Genomic DNA, 14,945 nt, shown 5'->3' with positions numbered 1-14,945 from the left:
TGACAAACAAATTTGATTTGTTTAAAGTTAGTTTTTAAGAATGGGTGATTGTTTGTTATTGTTCTGTTACAATAAAAGAAACACTCTATTTCTAGAATTGGTATCTACTCACTACTTTAGATATTGTTCTGTGAAATCTACGCATTAGAGAACTAAACATGCGATGCAGGGCAGTTTGGCGTTGGACGCCATGTGTAGGGCCACTGTTTGGACAGTTGCATTGCTTAGAGATAAAACTCTGTGCATATCAAGTCATATGGATTATTTATGGTCCACTATCCAGACAAACCCATTTATAATTAATGTGTATAGATGTGTAATATCCAATATGATGATTTTATACCCTAGCCAACCACAATATCACTAATTCAAAAAAAAAAAAAAAAAAAAAAAAAAAAAAAAAAATGAATTTTGCAGCTTATTGGGTATATCATTGGCTTGTTTTACTGCAAGAAACATGTTAAGCATGCACAAAAAGGTAAACAATTAAAGGTGGATGAAACTGATCTGAATATTTTTTTTATCACATTATCAAAAATTTATAATTTTTCAAAAATAGGGTGTGGCAATTAAAGACTATATATACTGCATGATAGTACATATATCTGAACTATGTATTAAAATATATGTTTCTTTTAATGTGCACAATTCTTCACAAGGAGTTTACAAATAAATTAGACAGTCTGAGGAAATGTCTAAACAGTAATGTGGATTTTTATTGAAAATTGAGGATTAAACTTTTTTATATAGTGTCCTTGTTTATTAAGATGCTTTTATATCTTAAAATTCACTTTAGAAATTCTTCTTCGAGAAATATGCTGCCTGATATGAAAACCAGGAGTTTACAGCAATTTTCAATTCTTCATTGTTGTTAAAGTGCTCCCCACCAAGACGATTGATTATGTTTATAATGCTGAAAAAGGTGGGAATCGCATGGAGTTAGATCAGGGTGGCTACTGAAAACTACCTGAAAGAGTCATTCATTTCCCGAGTCTGGACAGCAGTGTACGGCCTTGCATTGTGGTGAAGGTTCTTTTGACAGCATATATTTTGTCCTATATCATTTGACGAATCTTGTTCCCTCCAATTTCTCAGAGGTATCTTTGAACAGGACAGTGGAGTCTATAGTGATGAGCAGTGTAAGTCTAACAAGGAGACCGGTCTTTCCTGTTAGAAATATTGCAAATTCAAAGTATTTATCTTGGACAGTGTGCTTAAGCTACTACTTTCTCTTTCAGGGTATGATAGAACCCATTTAAGAAAATTTAGTTTAATTTAACTCATAGTTATTAAAAATTTGAATAAAAAAACCATTGTTTTCTTCACCCTCATATTTCCTCCTTTTCAAATAGTGTTTGTTGAAAACTCACACTTTATGTCATATTCTAGGTCTAAATCTTCATTTCAAAATTGGAAAATGGACATTTCAAAAACAAACACTGGTCTTGTTGAAACATCTTCAAATAATCTACAAGTTGTAAGTAGATCGTTAACTTCATTACTGGTTTGGTTAAATTATTAGCAGGATCTATTCTTATTAATTTTATTATTGAATCCAAACACTACAAAAACAGAAGTATTCTATTTCCGCATAAACAACAGTCTGACCAACTTCAAACTTAATATTCTCTCCAATGGTATTGAAGTTTGTTCAACTGTTAGTGTAAGTGTGTAAACTACTATTAACACCTTAAGTACCTATGAGCCACCCTCAATTGATTAATAACTTACAAAAGTGTCCCAAAGTCAGCACCTGAAATAAATACAAAGACCAACTTGTATAGCAACTTGTTGGGTCATCTTGGAGGCTAATGCTCAAGTCCTAAGTACCAGTCCTCTATTGCCGTGTTTACTCTATTGCTGAGTATTACTGTGCAACTGTGCGGCTTAGTCACACACATGTAGAAGAGATCGATGTCCTGGTTAACAGGGTTATGAGGACAATTGGAACCGTCATGGCAGCTCCTTTAACTTGGCTCTCAGTGCTGCAAACAGCCCTTTCTGACTCCTAACTTCTGAAGCAAAGCGGTACTCCTAGGTTAGTTTAGCTCGTAAGATTGTGGACACTCCTAATCTATTCATTTTGTGTGACACCTCTCAGCTAAGAAGCCGGATTAGATCATACAGACTATCCCTCTGAACAGCTTCAAAGCTTATAGTACAGAACTTCTCACGTAATACAAACTCGGCATTATTCTGAGACTTGTACAATGGATGTAACAATTTCTTAATGTTCAACCAAATAAAAGCACCAGGTGGTATGAATTTCCTCCGGGTGGAATAGGTTGTGGTGAACTGGGATTGGTAGATGCAATTCATGGAAGTTTAAATGGAGTATGACTTTCAATCAGTCAAGACTGTGGAGTTAACTCACAGACCATGGAACTCAATAATATTATGATTTTAGAGTATGCATTATTTTTAATACCATTCATCTTACTCAAAATAGGAATTATTTTAAGGTATCTCATCATCATAGATTCTTGTTTCTTCATAGCGTCTATTATAAATCACTTGAAAAGTACAAAAGCTGCTAAAAAATGTATGTGAGTTTTTTACTTAGCACTTATAAATATTGCTTTAATTTAGATTTTAAATAATATTAACTGACACAAAAGATGTGATTATTACTGTTTCTTAACAATATAGTCTCTCTCCTGACCATTTATTTTCACCATATATTGACTGTGGTGGACATTTTGTAAAACTCTTTCTTGGAGCAGAAATTGCTTTATTGAACATTTTAAATTATTAGCCTCAGAAATGTAAAACACAATAATATAACATTGTTTAAAGGCTAAATTATCAGGTTTTTAAGCAGGATTTCATGTTCTCAGCACCTTTAAAAGGTATTTATGAACAAAATAAACTATTTATAAACCTGAATATGTAACTTTACGGTCATAGATGACTGACATATGTTGTCCAGGTGTTATAATAAAAAATGCTTCAAGGTCATATCAGCTAGCATCATAATGTTCTACAGATATTCCTACGTTTAGCACCTGTGCAAGCCCAACTGCTGTTACATTACTTGCAGTGGTGATACTGTTCAAAATTACAAAAGTGATGGTTTTATATCGACTTATACAAGATGATAACAGATCTCAGAATGCATGATATCCTTCTTATACTTTACAGGACATATCTTCATTATTGTATCTCACACCTACCAACGAATTCGAGGTAATCTCAATAATAAGATCTTTGAAACCAAGTCATTCTGCAGGGACCGATGGCATTTCTTCAAACCTCTTGAAGACATTGCAGAACAGCTCGCTGCGCCCTTGGTTCATATTGCAAACTCCTCTTTCATGGAAGGTAAATTCCCTTCCATGCTCAGACTGGCGATAGTCAAACCAGTACTCAAGAAGGGGAGCCCTAAGGAAGTTGAGAACTACCGGCCTATTTCAATCCTGTCTACTTTTTCGAAAGTATTGGAAAAACTGTTTCTTAATAGGCTTGTACGGGGCAGAAGTTAAAAATTAATAATCGGAGGACCAATTATGAAAATAAAAATAAAACAATGTGCAGAATGGCGGGGAAAGTGGGCAGGTAACAAGAGGTGAGAGGAGAATACAACACAAGTGATGGAGTTTTAACAGTACCTTGGAAAACTCGCTGTGTGTAGAGATCCACAGGGGGAAGCAAGCAAGAACGACAGGAGTGCTTAGGCGCGACGTAAATTGGCGCGTAGCGAACGGGCGTCACCGCTGGCGGCCGCGGTAGAACGACGAATAATCCGCACTGGACACTGTCTTCTCCACTAATACCCTGAAATTACCTCCAAAGGAGTGTGGGGAGGAGGATGGTAATGCACATTAAGAAAAAAAAACACTTGAAAAACAAAGTCAATACGAAAGGGTCGAGCACAAAGAGTGACCACGAACTGTAGAGCTACATGGTCTCCGGCCGATGATTCCACTCAGGAATGCCGGGAAGCGGCTCGCTCCAGGGGACGCTATCGCCCTGGTTGGTTAGAGGGGTATTTGCTATTCGCCGAACGGGCAGCAGTCGCAAAGCGGAAGAGCGCCCAGAATACTTCAAGGACAGGACCCTTTAAGATATCAGGGGGTGTGTGGCGCTGATTGGAACAGCGGACGACTGATTTGGGACCACGCTCCCTCTCTCTCTTATACCTAAATGCGTCTGGGCTAGATTATGCTTATCTATATTAAATTAAATATTGAACATACCGGCGGCTTTGAATCATCAGGATTTCAACAAATCAAAGTGGCATGATCGAGAAAGAACATGAGAAATAAAGCTAAAGACTAACATCTTAAACTAGGTCTTAACTATCTATCCTAAAGTGTTGAGATAGACTTAAGCTATTGGTGACAAGAACGGCAGCAGGAACACTTTGACTGCCGGGCGTGTGAAGGTACCTTGGGGGGGTCTTGAGTTCTACCACACGCACTACACTGTCACGTCCAGGGAAAAGCTTAGTTATTCTAGCGAGGGGCCAACAACAGCGAGGGAGAGTCTTGTTGGACCAATACTAGATCGCCACTTGTAAATTTCGGGAGGGCCGCTCCCACTTAAGTCTTTGCTGGAGGGAATGGAGGTACTCCCTGCTCCAGCGTTTCCACACTGCTGGGAGAAAGCCTGCACTAGCTGCCAATGAGCCAGCCTGTTATCCGGCAAATCTGCAAGGTTGCGTTCGGGCACAGCCACTAGCGGCGCTCCAATCAGGAAGGTGCCCCGGAGTGAGAGGTTGTAAATCGTTGGGGTCACTGGAGAGCGCAGTAAGCGGGCGGGAATTCAAACATTGCTTCCACCTGGCAAGTGAGGGTGGTAAATTGGGCAAGAGTGGGAACATAGGTGCCCAGAACTCTTTTCAAGTGAAATTTGGCGCTCTTAATGGCGCTTTCCCAGAGGCCGCCATGGTGGGGGAGCTGCAGGGGGGTTAAAATGAAAGTAATTTTCTGGCCGAGGGAAAAATTGGTGAATTTGGAGCTTGCCAGAGGAAGTGATTAGTTGCTGTAAAGAGTTTCTCGCACCAACAAAGTTTGTACCACAGTCACTATAGATGTCGGTACATAGGCCTCTACGTAAAACAAAACGTGTGAGTGCGGCTATAAATGCGTCCGTGGACAGATCAAGTGGCGACTTCTATATGTACAGACTTAGTCACTAGGCACACAAAGAGACAGATGTAAGCTTTAGTGTGTCGGATAGAGCGGAGGTTGTGAATCTTGACGTTGAAGGGACCACCATAGTCAATGCCTGTCGACAAGAAAGGTCGAGCGGGAATTATGCGGCTTTGGGTAGATCACCCATGAGAGGGAACAAAGGCTTGGGTCTTTGTTTAAAGCAAGGGAGGCATTGAAAAATGCGCGAGCGCACCACACTACGAGCAGAGAGAATCCAGACATGCTGGGCTAAAAGGGACATGGTTAATTGAACCCCTGAATGTAAGTTTTGTAGGTGAGTGTGGTCTATTAGTAAGTTAACAACATGGTGAGATTTAGGCAAAATACAGGGGTGGCGCACTTCTTCCGTCAAGTCAGCAAGCTTTAGTCGACCACCAACACGGAGGAGTCCTTCAGCATCAATGAAGGGAGCAAGGCGCTGTAGCTTGATGGAGCAGTTCTTGTTGTCTCGAAGGGCTGCCAGGTCATCAGGAAAAGATTCTCGTTGAACTAATTGGAAGAGGCGAAGTTGAGCAGCTCGCACCTCGACGACAGAAAGAGGACCCACATGATGTTCTTGCCGGCGGCTATGAGAGAGAACCGGAGGAGATACGCCAACACATGGAGCAGCTTGGTCCAGGAGGAGAAACGAGTGGAGTAGATCCCAAGGAGGCTGGGAGGCTGCAACGAAGACGGACAGCGGAACGGGCTTCAAACTCGTCCAAGGAAGAATCATCGAGCGGAGAAAAACGGGAAGTGGGCCAATCTGGAGGAGGTAGTTGCAGCCACAAGGGTCCGTGCCACCAAAGAGTGTGATGAACAAGTTTCCGAAGGGAGGATCCCACGAGAAGCACAGTCTGCAGGGTTGTCAGCACTAGACACATGACGCCAAGAAGAGGGTGAGGAATGAGCTCTTGGATTTGAGCTACACGATTCGCTACATACGTTTTGAGGCGGTAAGGGAGAGTATGTATCCAGGACAGAGTCACAGTCGAATCACACCACAAAGTTGTAGAGTCAATACTTAATACACTGGAATACTGAGACTGTACATAATGAACTAAATTAGCCAGGAGGTGAGCCGCGCACAACTCTAATCGCGGCAAAGTTACTCGTTTTAGCGGGGCAGCACGAGTTTTTGAAATTATTTGGGTCACACTCACTTCACTATCAGTGTTTATGCACCTTATATACACCACAGCGGCGTAACCGGTCTCGGATGCGTCCGAGAAACCATGTAGTTCACATGAGCTAGAGGGGGTGGCCATTTATCGGCCGAGGGATCGACACTTCAACAATGTTTTTTAAGTCGATCACAAAGTCTCGCCATTTTAGCGCGAGGTCCGGAGACAAGGGTTCATCCCAAGATTACACCGGAAGTCCACAACACTTGCATGAAGCGCTTTGCTATCATTATGCAAGGGGACAAAAAACCGCACGGGTCGTAAATCCGAGCGATCAGACTTAGCACTTTCCGCTTAGTCGGGGCATCACATGTGACGTTGAGGTTATATTTAAAACAGTCTGTCACAGGTGACCAATGGATACCTAAGATGGAGAACAGAGGGTCCGACGAAGGTTGAAGAAAACACAGGGGATTCTTGATGAGAGGCAGGCAATGGTTGAAGTAATTTTTGGGCAATTAGAAAACCCATTTCCTCAGTTCAAAGCCGCCTAAGCGGAGGAAGCTCGATCAGCTGATGTTGAAGTTGGAGAGCTTCGTCTTCAGTGGACGCTCCGGCTATCAAAATCGTCCACATAGCTATGGTGTTTCAGAATGTGAGCTGCCTGCCTGAGGGAAATTGGAACCTTCATCTTGTGTCAATTGTCGGAGAGTTTTTATGGCGAGGTAGGGTGAACAGTTCATACCATACGTCACCGTGGTCAGCTGGTAAGTAGAGAGCGGAAGGGAGGGGTTTTCACGCCAAAGGATGAGCTGAAAACCTTTGGTCGTCTGGATGAATCTTAATTTGGCGGTACATCTGCCGGATGTCGCACGAAAAAACAAAATTTTTCAGCCGGAAGTGGAGAAGGATATCACAAATATTTATTTTGTAACTTTGGACCGGTGAGAAGTACGTCGTTGAGGGATAGGCCTGGAGCCGGTTCTTGGGCACTGGCGTCAAAAACAACACGAAGCTTGGTAGTGCTACTATACTCTTTCACTACCCATGATGTGGGAGAAAATAATGCGGAGCAGATAAATCAGGATGGGGAAGACATTTCATGTGTCCGAGCGCCTCGTACTCGGTCATGAACTCGATATAGAGCGCCTTCAGGGGGGAGTTATTTTCTGGCGTGGATCCGCCTCTCCATAGACTCCAGGCGATGAGCGGCGGTTGACCTTGACGTTCCCAATTTAGTGTGGGCGAGGTTGTCAACAAAGGGAAGCTTGACTACATAGCGACCTTCCGAGTCACGTGTATGCGATGTCTCAAACAGTTTATCACACGCGATTTCTTCTTCCGATTTTTTACTACAGATCGGAAGTTCTTCCTGTGTCCAAAATCGTTGAAGGGAGGAGTGGAGGTCAGAATCTGTGGTCGAGAGGAGAGAGATGGCGAGATTAGAGGTTCTTTGCGCGGTAGTAGAGAGACACGGCGCACTTCAACAATCACATATCCAAAATAGTGCCAAGAGCAGAAGGCATATTCGCCCCGAGAGAGTGTGTCGCTCATTGGTAAGCAGTTGAGGGAAGAGAGAGTTGCCGATGAGGACATCGATTGGACCAGGCTTGCCAAAGGTTCGGGTCCGCGAGAACAAAAGATTTTGTTCGCATGAGTACTTCCGGGTTAAGTTTTCTACCCGCGGAAGTTCGAGAGAGATTTTTTCCAGTACATGGAAGGAATGGTTTTGGGCAATTAAGTGTCCCGATAATGTTTCAAGATTGAGATCTAGTGACCCTCTGGTGTTAGTCATGTTTTGGGCTAACCCAATGACAGTGAGGTTAGAGGCTGGCGACGGTGAGCCTAAACAGCTGAGCAGCACGCTCAGAAACAAAGTCGGACATACTGCCAGAATCCAATAAGGCGCGGAAAATATATGATGACTGGCCATTGTGGGCAGTGAGTTTGACCAGTGCTGTACAGAGCAGCACGGTGCTTGTTTCAGTGAGAGAGGTGGAGCGCGCGGCACAAGTCAGTGTTGTGTTGACAGCTAGCGGGGGGGGGGGGGGGGGGTAGAGGCGCAGTGGCGGAAGAGCTAGGGCCTATCGGCACTGTTATTAAAGTGCAGAGAAGCGAATGGTGTTTCCTGTGGCAAGTCGAACATGTGTTCTTGGATCTGCACTCTTTAATCGGATGATTTCCCAAGCATGAAATGCACCGCTGGTTATCTTTAACGAGGTTGTACCGCTCATTAGGAGACTTGTCCTTAAACAGAGGACATTGGTAAATTTTGTGCCCAGATTTCCGGCAACAAAAACAAAGAGCTTCGTAGTTTGAATTAATTTTAGCGTCAGTAGCTAACAAATTCATTTGCTTGGGGGAGGCGAAACTGAACACGCTTTTCAACCCTCGGTCTGGAAGAGGTAGACAGTATTTTCGTCTCAGAGTGGGTGTGAAGGCTAGCGTCTTCAATCTGGGAGCATTCCAGATTTAAAAATGTTATAATCTCCGTGACCTTGGGGAGGGAATGCGGAGCGGCGCCAGGCTCTCTTTGGGACTCACGATACTGTTCCAATTTCTGGACAGTTTTGCTGTCAAGTTTGCGCAACAAGTGAGCTGACAATAGAGGATTATCAGAGGCGATATCACAGTCCAGGGCTTTCAAGGACTCTGAATGTTCATAAAATGTTGTTATGAAACGCTCTAAGTTGTTTAGCATTGTTGCTAGCGACTGCGGGCATGTCAAGTATATAATTTAGATGGAGAGTAGTGAGGCGGCGTTATGTTATTGATATCTGTCCCGCAACAACTGATAAGCAATGAGGTAATTGGCGGGGGGGTGAGATTGAGCGACTTCACTAAGTTCAGAGGTTCGCCTTCCAATATGCTCAGTAAATAACTGGAACTTAGCGACGTTAGAGAGTGAAGCACTGCGGTGTACTGTAGTGTCAAACAGGTTGATAAATGAAATCCATTTCATAGGAGAACCATCAACGTCTGTAAGTTTAATTTAGGCAACTTGACTCCAGTTACCGTCGTGGGGAAACAACGCGGGATGATCAGAATGTGATGAGGACGCGGAGTTGTGGGTTCAGTGACAAGATGAACCTCGATCAAGCTAGAAATAGCGACATATAGGTCGTTAACCTCATCCTGATCTTTGGAAAGAGTATCTTGATCCGCTGCTTCACTGTCACCTTCGATGACACGTTGAAGGTTAAGTTCAAAGTCCGCGCGTTTTCTTCTTTAGTTCCGCGAACACTGTGTTTAATTGTCTGATTTGAACTGGTGTCAAAGGTGGAGCGCTGGTAGTGATTTTCGTGACGGTTTCGTTAAGAGAAGCAAAACGAGATTTGATAAGATATGTTGATTTACGATAAGTTTCGTATTTGAATTCCTTGGGAGCCATTGTGATATCGAAAGGGGCAAAGCAGTTTTACAAATGAGAATTACCAAAGGTTTCCCGATAGTGCCACAAAACAATAAAATGGAGACAATTAACAAAGATAATTTAAAAAACAATGGAGGGATACCGTAAATGTAAACAAATCAATGTAAGCGAAAGGGGGGGGAACAAGTTAAGTTGAGATAAGACAAAATTAGATTACATTAAGTGCCGGTATGTCCACCTAAGCTACCTTAATAGCTAATCTAAGCACCAATGTTATGTAACCCTAAGGCGAGAAAATATTTTAAATGGAGCAATTATTAGTAAAAATAATATAAGAGAGACAGTGATAATTGTTATTAAACAATTAAGTAACCCGTGAGAGATATCCTAAGTTAATCAGGTTGATAAAGAGACACAATGTAGAGAACGGTGAATGAACCTTTTAAAATAAAATTGACAAAATACAATGGAGTGTAGAGAAATAAGTAGCTAATATGTAGGTTAGAGATAAGAAATGTTGCTTTCAATTAATTTGGCAAGAGTACACCATAGAATTGACCTACAATCACCAATACTATCGATCAGAGAGTTAATCTAACACTTCTTAACATAATTTACGCTAGAACATGAAACAACAATGATATAATTGAAATGAAAAAGAGAGCAAATCAGTTCAAGTTAAATCTTAAAATTGACATGAGAACTTAGAATGGCAATTAATTGGTTGCTTATTTAACAAGTAAATTACAATGGAACAAAGCGAAATGTTATTCAATAGCAAATTGAATAGTGAGCAATATATTGCTTTAGAAACAATTACAAGGAACAATTAAATTTCCACTAGCACAAAGTTACATTAATGGAATGGAGAATTATTGTGAGTTAATTAATACTATCAAAGAAAGAGTGGTCAATTAACTAAACCAGATATTGCCCTGTTGTTAACTAAATACATTACTAGTATATTACTAATGTGAGAGAGAGTATGGGTGGGGACTCGTGTCCGAGTCTCTATTCAGAGATATAAAACAGAGTTCCGTTACGGCGAGAGAAATGCAGTATCAAAAACCGGTACAGCTGACTGCAGCGGAGGGCCGTGCATTTCAAGTATCGATCGGGCCATCAGCTGTTGAGGGGGCGGTCGTAAAATTAGACTGCCTACGGACAATTACGTAATAGTTGTTGACGTCAACGATCCAGTTGCGCGAGAGAAGAAACAATGTTACCAGTACAACACGTTCGCAGCGCCACCATACAAGCCGGTAGCGTCGGTACGGCAGATTCAAAATGGCGTAACGACGCCTGTTACAATTAATTAATTACAACACAAATTACTGTAATCTACAGGACACTGATTCACAATAATCCGGCCCGGAGGACCAAAAATGTACGGGGCAGAAAGTTAAAAATTAATTAATCGGGAGGACCAATTATGAAAATAAAAATTAAAACAATGTGCAGAATGGCGGGAAAGTGGGCAGGTAACAAGAGGGTGAGAGGAGAATACAACACAAGTGATGGAGTTTTAACAGTACCTTGGAAAACTCGCTGTGTGTAGAGATCCACAGGGGGAAGCAGCAACGACAGGAGTGCTTAGGCGCGACGTAATTGGCGCGTAGCGAACGGGCGTCACCGCTGGCGGCCGCGGTAGAACGACGAATAATCCGCACTGGACACTGTCTTCTCCACTAATACCTGAAATTACCTCCAAAAGGAGTGTGGGAGGAGGATGGTAATGCACATTAAAGAAAAACACTTGAAAACAAAGTCAATACGAAAGGGTCGAGCACAAAGAGTGACCCACGAACTGTAGAGCTACATGGTCTCCGGCCGATGATTCCACTCAGAATGCCGGGAAGCGGCTCGCTCCAGGGGACGCTATCGCCCTGGTTGGTTAGAGGGGTATTTGCTATTCGCCGAACGGGCAGCAGTCGCAAAGCGGTAAGAGCGCCCAGAATACTTCAAGGGACAGGACCCTTTAAGATATCAGGGGGTGTGGCGCTGATTGGAACAGCGGACGACTGATTTGGGACCACGCTCCCTCTCTCTCTTATACCTAAATGCGTGTGGGCTAGATTATGCTTATCTATATTAAATTAAATATTGAACAAGGCTGTTACCTTTTCTTGATGCACACAATGTTCTCTTTTTGAAACAGTTTGGCTACAGGAGAAATTCTTCCACTCTCGATGCTGTGTTTGACTTTGTCTCCAATGTAACTAAGGCCCTTGACCAAAAACACCATTCATTTGGGATTTTCTTAGACCTTAGTAAGGCCTTTGATGTGGTCAACCATGACGTATTGTTACACAAACTACAGAATTATGGAGTCAGAGGAATTGCTTATGATTGGATATCGTCTTTCTTTTTGAGTCGCACTCAGTTGGTAGAGTTACCTTTTGTTGATGACTTGGGCTGCCTTCGTAGTCAGGCTTCATCTACATTGTCGGTGGGGGCAGGCGTGCCCCAGGGCTCTGTCCTGTTCTTACTGTATGTAAATGATATCTCTAGAAGCATAAGTAATGGTAACATTTGCCTGTTTGCTGATGATACCTCGCTCAGCCTTTCTCATAAGAACCGAGAATGTCTTGAAATAGATGCATTCATTCAGGGTGGTTCCCTTTTGCAGTGGCTAGAGGATAACCTTTTTGCAGTCAATACAACAAAAACCAAATTCATTGACTTTCGCATACGTGATTGTGATGATTTCGCACATGCGAATTCCTGTGTTATGATAGGAGACTTAGAAATTTCATCATCTGAGACAACAGATTTTCTGGGGCTGGTCATCGATTGTAATCTCAAATACCATCACCATATAGACAAGGTATGTGAAAAAGTGAGTAGTGGAATTTTTCTATTGCGTCGACTCTCTCACTTTTCTAATAGGGAAATACTTTTTGCAGCATATTTTGGTTGTATCTACCCTCATCTAACCTACGGTCTGCCAATTTGGGGGGCTGAATCTACAAGGACTCAGTACGTATTCCGCTTACAAAAAAAGGCAGTGAGGGTAATTCTTGGCCTCAAAACATCAAAATCGTGCAAAGGTCTATTTTATGCAAACAACCTTCTGACATTTCCCAGTATGTTTATTTTAGAAACCACGTCCTTCATGAAACGAAACGCTCAACTCTTTAGTTCCTACACACAACCTGGTTACTCTGCGGGATCTCTACCGCTTGCCAAATCCTCAGCATCGGACAACATTTTTTGAAAAACAAATTTTGGACTCAGCGGTTAAACTATTTAATCACTTGCCGGTATACCTAAGATCTAAACAGAGTATGCCTGTGTTCCGGAGAAATGTAAAAAGGTTTCTTTTAAACAAAGAATACCATTCTATTAATGCTTTCTTATCTGACAGGAATGTAGTATAATTAAGTTAGTTTAGTATATTAATTTTGTTATGTTAATTCTGATGATTTTATGCAATTTTATTGTCAATGTCTAATAAACGATTTGATTTGATTTGATAAACGATTTGATGATAATTAGAAAAACGAACAAAGAAAAAAAAACAATTTTACCCATAAATATGTATTAGTTATATAGTGAAAGGCATATACCATAAACTTTTGGCACACAAAAGTAAGGTTATTTAGTCGGTACACGATGATGCAAAAGCACAATGTTCACTGGAACAGTACTAATTGGCGATGATCCAATGGTGGAAGGGAAAAACCGCTGGAAAACTTGCATGCAAATCAACACAATGATTTGGACATGTTTTATTTTATGTTACAGCCAGTTTGTTAAATTGGTATCTTTACAAGAGGGCAGAAGTTTAATTTATAAACCAGAAGATGAGATTTCTATATTTTTCTGATATTAATTTTAATGTCAAAATATGCAATTTATTGAACGTAGAGCAGATTTGATGCTTGTTTTTCATTGAAATTTGTATATAGTTTCTTTATGCAACCATTAAATCACACGCCAGTCATATATTCCATAAAAAAAGAGCCGTACACAAAAATCAAGTGGTTGCATTACAGTTAACAAAAAAGTTTCTAATCTAAAAAAGTTTTAATGGCAAGTTCTTGAAATTAAGCTATTTTTTAGTTATCGAGAGTTTTATATGTTTATTGCAAATACTATTTCCCACCTAGGTTCCAACAGGTTTGTTTTTGAACTGGAAGAAGAGTAGTTTGTTAATTCGCATTGTGAAGGAGATGCTTCAAGTAAGATTCAATACTGTTGCTGTACTAGGACCTCGGCAACAGAATGACACCTGTGAGATTTTCCTTAAAGCTATAAACAACAGTTCAACTGCTTATTTTAATGGATCCAAGGTAAAAAAAATTATCAAAGTTCATTGCTTAAATTCGTTGTTCTTATTTGTTATCCAAACATATTTAATTTTTATTGTTTTTCAAATTTGTACAATGTTTTTTACTCTATTAGTTCTTTTTATTTTAAAGTTACTGTTTTTTTATACATTATTTAGTATTACTGCAACTCTTGCTCGACAGAAATATTTATACTGACTATATAAATTAATAATTTATGTTTGATGTTAATTTATGGTGTGGTCCAAACTAAGTTTAATGTCTCATCCCTATTTTTGCGTGTCCACATTTCTTTAGATATTGATAATAAAATCAACAGCAATCATTGAATAAAACACTTATGCTACTTTAAACGCATATTATAGAAAATTTAATATCAAAGACAAATAATTTGTTTATTTAATAGACAACTTAAATAAAATCAAAATATTTTCAGATTAAATCCAAACCATAGATTGATGGAAAATTTTGTTAATAAGGCATGGCTCAACTGTCTTCTTTAACTTTGCAGACTTTTATGAAAAAATAAAAAGTTCTGGTATTTAGGACCTAATTCCGTCTGTATATAGTTGGTAAGGACACTGAAGCATGGCTCAAACAATATACGTGATTGGTAGTACTTTCCATGAAAATTATCAGTAACAAAAATTTTACATAAAAAATATTGATTTATTAGTGTACTTTATATTATAAATATTAAACTGTAGCGTAATATTAATATGAGAGAAGCTCATTGTTTTTAAACATAATCAGAAAGTGGAGCTTTTTGCAGTTAGAATCCAAATAATTGGTCAGTATGGATTTTTCATGTCTAGCCAAAAAGCCCTTGTCAGGGCTATATTAGTGATAAGTCATAGCAAATGAAGCTCTTTGATGGCATCTTTTTGCTGAGAGCTGATTTTGTTGATGATTTTTGAATCTGAAATATTGAAACTACTTTTTTGAATGGATATATACCTGTTGGGCTCTTTATTAAAGATTTCATTCTATAATTCAATTTTAATTGTGTGTATTTCTAATA

General features: G+C 40.4%; 1 protein-coding gene across 2 annotated transcripts in view; it reads left to right on the top strand.

The window, feature by feature from the left end:
• The window catches only part of LOC124354194 (probable ribonuclease ZC3H12C), a 35,419-nt gene that overhangs the window by 13,780 nt on the left and 6,694 nt on the right, over window positions 1–14,945 (top strand). For both annotated transcript variants that reach the window (XM_046804474.1, XM_046804475.1), the window contains exons 2-3: window positions 1,390–1,477; window positions 13,745–13,927. The gene's annotated coding sequence lies outside the window, so the exon portion shown is untranslated. The remainder of the gene's footprint in view (window positions 1–1,389; window positions 1,478–13,744; window positions 13,928–14,945) is intronic.

Source organism: Homalodisca vitripennis, chromosome 2 (assembly GCF_021130785.1).
Source record: "Homalodisca vitripennis isolate AUS2020 chromosome 2, UT_GWSS_2.1, whole genome shotgun sequence".
NCBI classification, from domain to species: Eukaryota; Metazoa; Arthropoda; class Insecta; order Hemiptera; family Cicadellidae; genus Homalodisca; species Homalodisca vitripennis.
Note: the sequence above shows the minus strand (reverse complement) of the source record. Positions and strands in the feature narration are given on the sequence as shown.